The sequence below is a fragment of the Macrobrachium rosenbergii genome, chromosome 6 (genome assembly GCF_040412425.1).
Source record: "Macrobrachium rosenbergii isolate ZJJX-2024 chromosome 6, ASM4041242v1, whole genome shotgun sequence".
Lineage (NCBI taxonomy): Eukaryota > Metazoa > Arthropoda > Malacostraca > Decapoda > Palaemonidae > Macrobrachium > Macrobrachium rosenbergii.
This window is the reverse complement of record NC_089746.1, coordinates 53,848,012-53,854,011: the sequence shown is the minus strand read 5'-3', so window position 1 is coordinate 53,854,011 and position 6,000 is coordinate 53,848,012. Positions and strand designations below refer to the sequence as shown.

The following is a 6,000-nucleotide window of genomic DNA, read 5'->3' as shown; positions in this document are numbered from 1 at the left end:
TTATATATATTATATATATATATATATATATATATATATATATATATATATATATATATATATATATATATATATATATATATTATATATATATGTGTGCATGTATGTATATGTGTATCATATATACACATATATACATATATATATATATATATATATATATATATATATATATAGAGATAGATATATATATATATAGAGAGAGAGAGAGAGAGAGAGAGAGAGAGAGAGAGAGAGAGAGAGAGTCTAGCTTTTCGAGTAGCATGGTTTATAAGATCGCAAGAATATTTCCCTTTTATTCACAATGTCACTCTCTCTTCTCCACCACCCAGAGGGCGTGGCACATCTTATAGGAAGGGCAACTCATCCCGGGCCTTATATCCTCCCCCACCCCGACACTGACCCCTACCTACCCATTCCCTCCCCGCCCAACAGGGACGAGACGACACGTGCCGTCACACTGGGCGGAAAAAACCTCGCATTTCAATTTGACTTTTTCTGTCGTTTCTTCATCTTTCCTCCCTCTCCTTGTGAGCATAATATTATCTCGGCCGACATCAAAAGAATACGCTGTGTTTGACGTGCGCTCTCGCGCGCGCGGCCGTAGGTTCCTTCATATTGGTTTCCATAAGACCTTCCATGAATCTCAAATCGATCGAGTTCGTTTTGTCATCGAAAAGGAATCACTCCGTCTCGTCCCTTGGAGACATCAGGGAAATAGAATTGGAATTTTCCTCCGCGAATACTCGGCCTCTGTGTCTCCATATTCGCGAGAAATGTCGGGGACGGAAGCGCCGAACATCAACTGCTGACGGAGGTTTCGACTTTACCCCCGCCTGACACACAATTAGTCATGGTCGCATACAACTGACGACACCGAATCGATGGCAGAGAGAGTGGCCGTTGGAGGATGGGGGAGGGGAGAAGGGGGTGGGGAATCTGGCGACCAATAAGTGGCTCCCGAAATAAGTGACTATAGGAGCTCGGGGAGAGAGGAATCTCCAAAAGTGATATTTAGTTCTCTTCATAAATTATGATAAATATACGACAGCAGAATCACTCAGGGATCCAGTAAGAGATGCACGACTTAAGAATCTTTCATATGTTAAATTTCCCATTATTTCTGAATAGTGTGTGTGTGTGTGTGTGTGTGTGTGTATACATGAACATATTCACAAATATATGTATATATACAAAAATTATTTATAAGTTTATTTAGTGCACCAGGGAAAAAGCATGACAGGATTTTAACTTTTAACTTAGAAGGCATGATAGATGACAGAAAGTCTGATAGGTTTAGACCAAGTTTATATAAGAAGTTCAAAATGAAAGGAAAAGCTGTATGTGGCATACATGCTCTCACAGAAAACTTATGAAAGAACTGTAGAGCACAGTAGAGGGTGTTAAGGATGTAAGGTGCAAAAATTAAATTACAAAGAATGTCCTCGCAAGCTAGATATAATTATTTCCATTTAGGATCACTTAGAAAGGCTCCCTGTGCTGAAGAAAAAACTTTTCTAAACGGACCTTCAATGGCAGATGATTGTGCTAAGCAAATAAAACAAAGTCCTAACAAGATCTATAATAACAGCTGTTTATACTAATCGGCAGAATAGAATACAGAATATAGAATACAGGCCAAAGACCAAGCGCTGGGACCTACGAGGTCATTCAGCGCTAAAAAGGGAACTGACAGTAAAAATGTTTGAAAGGGTGTAACAGGAGGGAAACCTCGCAATTGCACTGTGCATCAATTGTTAGGAGAGGGTGGAAATAAAGATGGAAGAAAGAAAATATGAAGAGAGGTACAGTAAAAGGAATGAAAGGGGTTACAGTTCGGGGCCGAAGGGACGCTGCAAAAAACCTTCAGGAATGCCTACAGTGCACCGCATGAGGTGCACTGACGGCACTAACCTTCTACGAGGGTTAGTGCTAACATAAAAAAAATCATGTCCTAAACAGACCTTTAATAAAAGATGCTTGTACTAGCTGAAAAAAACATACCCTAGAAAGATCCTTAATAAACGATTTCGTGCAGCCAAATAAAATAACATTCTAAAAACCTTCAATGAGAAATGTTAGTGCCAACCAAATAAAATCATTGGCTAAATAGACCTTTAACAAATGATTTTGGTGTTAATCAAATAAAATTATGTGCTCGATGAACCTTTAATAATAGATATTTGCATTAGCAAAAAAATCCTGTCTAAATGAACTTAAATAAAAGACGTATGTGCTAATCCAGCAATATTAAAGATGTTTGTGCAAACCAATCACAATTATGCTCCAAAAAGGCCTTCAACAAATGAAATGTTAGCACTATTCATAAAATTACGTTGTAAAAGAGCCTATAATAAAAGGAAATTTGTTTTAACAAAAAAAATAAAATCACATCCTAAACTAACTTACACTAATAAAACCCAGTCCTAACCGGACCTTTAATAATAAAATAACGTCTGTTCTAATCAAATAAATTATGTCCTAACTGGCTCTTCATAAAAGATTTTTATGCTAAACCTAAACCTATGCTAAAACTATGTCTTCGGTTGACCCTTAATGAAAGGTGTTCGAGCTAACCAAATTAAATCATGTCTTCAACCGACCTTTAATGAAATGATGTCCTAAAATTATATCTGACACTGACCTTTAATGAAAGATGTCCGTATCCAAAATAGACCTTTGATGAAAGATGTTCGTGCTGACCAAACAAAATCATACCCTAAACAGACCTTTAATAAAAAGATGTTCGTGATAACTAAATAATATCATGTCCTACACTGACCTTTGATAAAAGATGTTCGTGCTAACCAAGCAAAATTGTATCCTAGACTGACGTTACATAAAGATGTTTGTGCTAACCAAATTAAATTATATCCCAAACCGACGTTTAGTAAAAGATGTGCGTGTTAACCTTTTAAGATCATGTACTGCACCGATCTTTATGGAAGATGATAGTGCTAACCCAGGGATGGCCAATTTTTTACATCCCATGCAATAATTTTTTCATTTTTAGTTCAGACGCGCCACGTAAACTTGTACCCACGGTCAGCACTTGAAGATATAGTAGTATGAACGCACTTGGCAGTTATACATAGATTTAATGTGTATATATATATATATATATATATATATATATATATATATATATATATATATATATATATATATATGTGTGTGTGTGTGTGTGTGTGTGTGTGTGTGTGTACGTGTGATAATATGGATACATGCAGCATTTTAGATAAAAGAATTTCACATAAAAACAAGATGAACTTTACTTACTTTAACGGCACGTTTGAAATTCCTTTGAAATTTAGTACTGAAAGCAACAAACATGGGATATGCATAAAATATGAGATATTTATATGACAACATTAGTTACTGAAAGCGACAAACATGAACATACAATTAACGCAATGCTTTTATAGCAATGTAGACACATTTAGAAGTTTGAAATAAACTGGGTTTCATGCAGGCAAGGTAAACATCACTAACTTTAACGAGACTTTTGACTTCGTTTTGCTTTCACCAAACTTGTAATGTTATGGAGTGAAATCAGTGACTGAATGCAGCAAACAGTTCTTCAAATCTGAATCAGTTAATCCTTGCGTCAAATCAGTGACTGAATGCAGCAAACAGTTCTTCAAATCTGAATCAGTTAATCTTTGTGTCAAATCAGTAACTGAACGCAGCAAACAGTTCTTCAAACCTGAATCAGTTAATCGTGACCTCAGTTTGTATTTTATAACTTTCATGGGTGGAAATGCTTCCTCGCATCTGCATGTTGTTCCAAAACGACAGACAGAACTCGGGGCGAATTTTCTCAGTTCTGGAAAACGCTCACAGGGTAATGATCGCCAAAATTTAATGATCTCAGAACAGCTTGGAAGCGAGGGAAATTCATAAAATTCTAATTTCAGTACCGAATTTGTTTTCAGTTCAATAAGCTCAATTTATTAGTTACTGGGCATCCTCAGAATTTTTTTGTTCAGCAAGTGAAAATGGATTTGTAGATGCAAAATCACTAAAACGATTATCAAAGGCCTCTTGCAGTAATCTGTTTTTTTTCAAGGTTTTCTGTAAAGTTGCCACACACCTCTCTTTTTTTTTTTTTGACAAATACGGATTATTGTTAAAATAAGATGACGTTCGCTAATGATTAATCGATGCTAACGAAAACGAAATCAGTAATAGTAATTTCTGTGTTTTAGATGAGACTTGGTTTCCGTAAAACTCATTTCTAGCCATAAGTTACTTAAAGTCATAGTTATTTCTCTATTCGCTTATTATTATTACAGATATCTTATTTCGTTTCTTTATTTTCTATTTATTTCATCATTTTTTGGCATGAGCATGCATGGTTTTACTTTTATTATCACTGGGGTTCAGTGCGCCACCTGTAATAATCATCCAGTGCGCCACAAGGTGGCCATCCTTGTGTTAACCAAATGAAATCATATCCTAAACAAACCCTTAATTTAAAAAGATGTTTGTGCTAACCAATTAAAATTATATCTTAAAACAGACCTTTAATGAAAAGATTTTCGTGCTAATCCGTTAAAATATATACATCATCGTTGCAGTAAGGAAAGCGACGAATACGAGAGACAAAACTAGATTAGCGTCATCACACTTGCTCCCGCCGCCGAGCGGAGCTGCGGCCCTTGCGTGAGAGGCCCGATGATGATGATGATGATGATGATGCAACCTACTGTAGCAGACAAAACAGCTGGGATGCGACGCCCCTTGAACATGACAGTGTTCGCCAAGCCTTAACAACCGCATTCCTGTCCTGTTCTCAGAATAAGACTCACCCCCTTTGCATGACGGATATACACTACGCATTATAATATTTTGACGCACGAGTCGTCAATGTAGAAGACGTACTATTAATTTGTTTCTTTTCGCTGAGATATGTAACGAGTAATTACCTTTCATTTAAAACGATTTCGCCCGAACAGGGACTCGAACCCTGGACCCTTAGGTTAAAAGCCTAATGCTCTACCGACTGAGCTATCCGGGCTTACAGGGGACAGTAAAATATATATAAAATACGGTGAAGAATTGGTCAGACGCTATAATGAAATTAAATAGGCTCGGTTATTGTAAGTAAGAACCACTTCAGCGCACAACAGACTAGGTATTTATAAGTATCATTCATGATAACAAATTTCTATTATAAAATTACCAAGTACTCTTACTTACACACACACACACGTACGCACACACACACACACAGAGGGAGAGAGAAAATCGTAAATAGTAATGCTCTCATCCATTTAGTAAACCTTACTTATAATAACAGCAACAACTGAGAGGAGTGAATAAATTCGTCAAAGAAAATGGCAATTTTCATAAGATGATAATTTTCCATTAAGAGCCTAATATCAATGCCACCAACCTGGCACTTGAGCAGTAAAGATAAGATAGCAGCACCCTTTAAACCTAAAGCTCATATAAACAAGATAATGAAAAGGTTTCACCCGCCTAAATTGTACGTTGCGTGGTGAGGCCTGTACAGGTCACTATTTAGAGCGAAGCGCCAAGCTTCGTCTCGAGTAATTACCTCGGTGATAAATTCTACAGAATTCTAGTTGAGGCAGAATAAGCTAACGTACCAAGAATACTTGCCATGCTGACCGAGAGAAGAAGGGTATGCACTAAAAGAATTATGGGAGTGGGGATGAGGGAGAAAGAGAGAAAAGAATTTCTCCTGGGAATTATAAGCGCTGTCTGAAAAGCAAATTGTATTATTATCCTAGCTAATTGAGAAACACTCCATACCCTAGCCAGAGAGAAGATTGTAAAGAGATACATCTTGTTTCAATTGTCTAGAAGATAATAAGACTATTTTTATTTTATAATATCTTTGAATTTCACCTTTCATCCACATTCATATGACAATTGTGTCCTGGTTTTAAGTATTTCAATTAAAATCCGAATCATACACATATTTTCTTGCTATCTACGGATCGCAATGCTGGAACGGAATTTCATTCTTTC

At 36.5% G+C, this 6,000-nt stretch overlaps 1 protein-coding gene and 1 non-coding gene across 2 annotated transcripts in view; both read right to left on the bottom strand.

The window, feature by feature from the left end:
- The window catches only part of MED30 (Mediator complex subunit 30), a 369,234-nt gene that overhangs the window by 53,993 nt on the left and 309,241 nt on the right, over positions 1 to 6,000 (bottom strand). The gene's annotated exons all lie outside the window — the stretch shown is intronic.
- On the bottom strand, positions 4,948 to 5,020 carry TRNAK-UUU (transfer RNA lysine (anticodon UUU)). Its single transcript has one exon. It is a non-coding gene; the product is annotated as a tRNA-Lys (tRNA).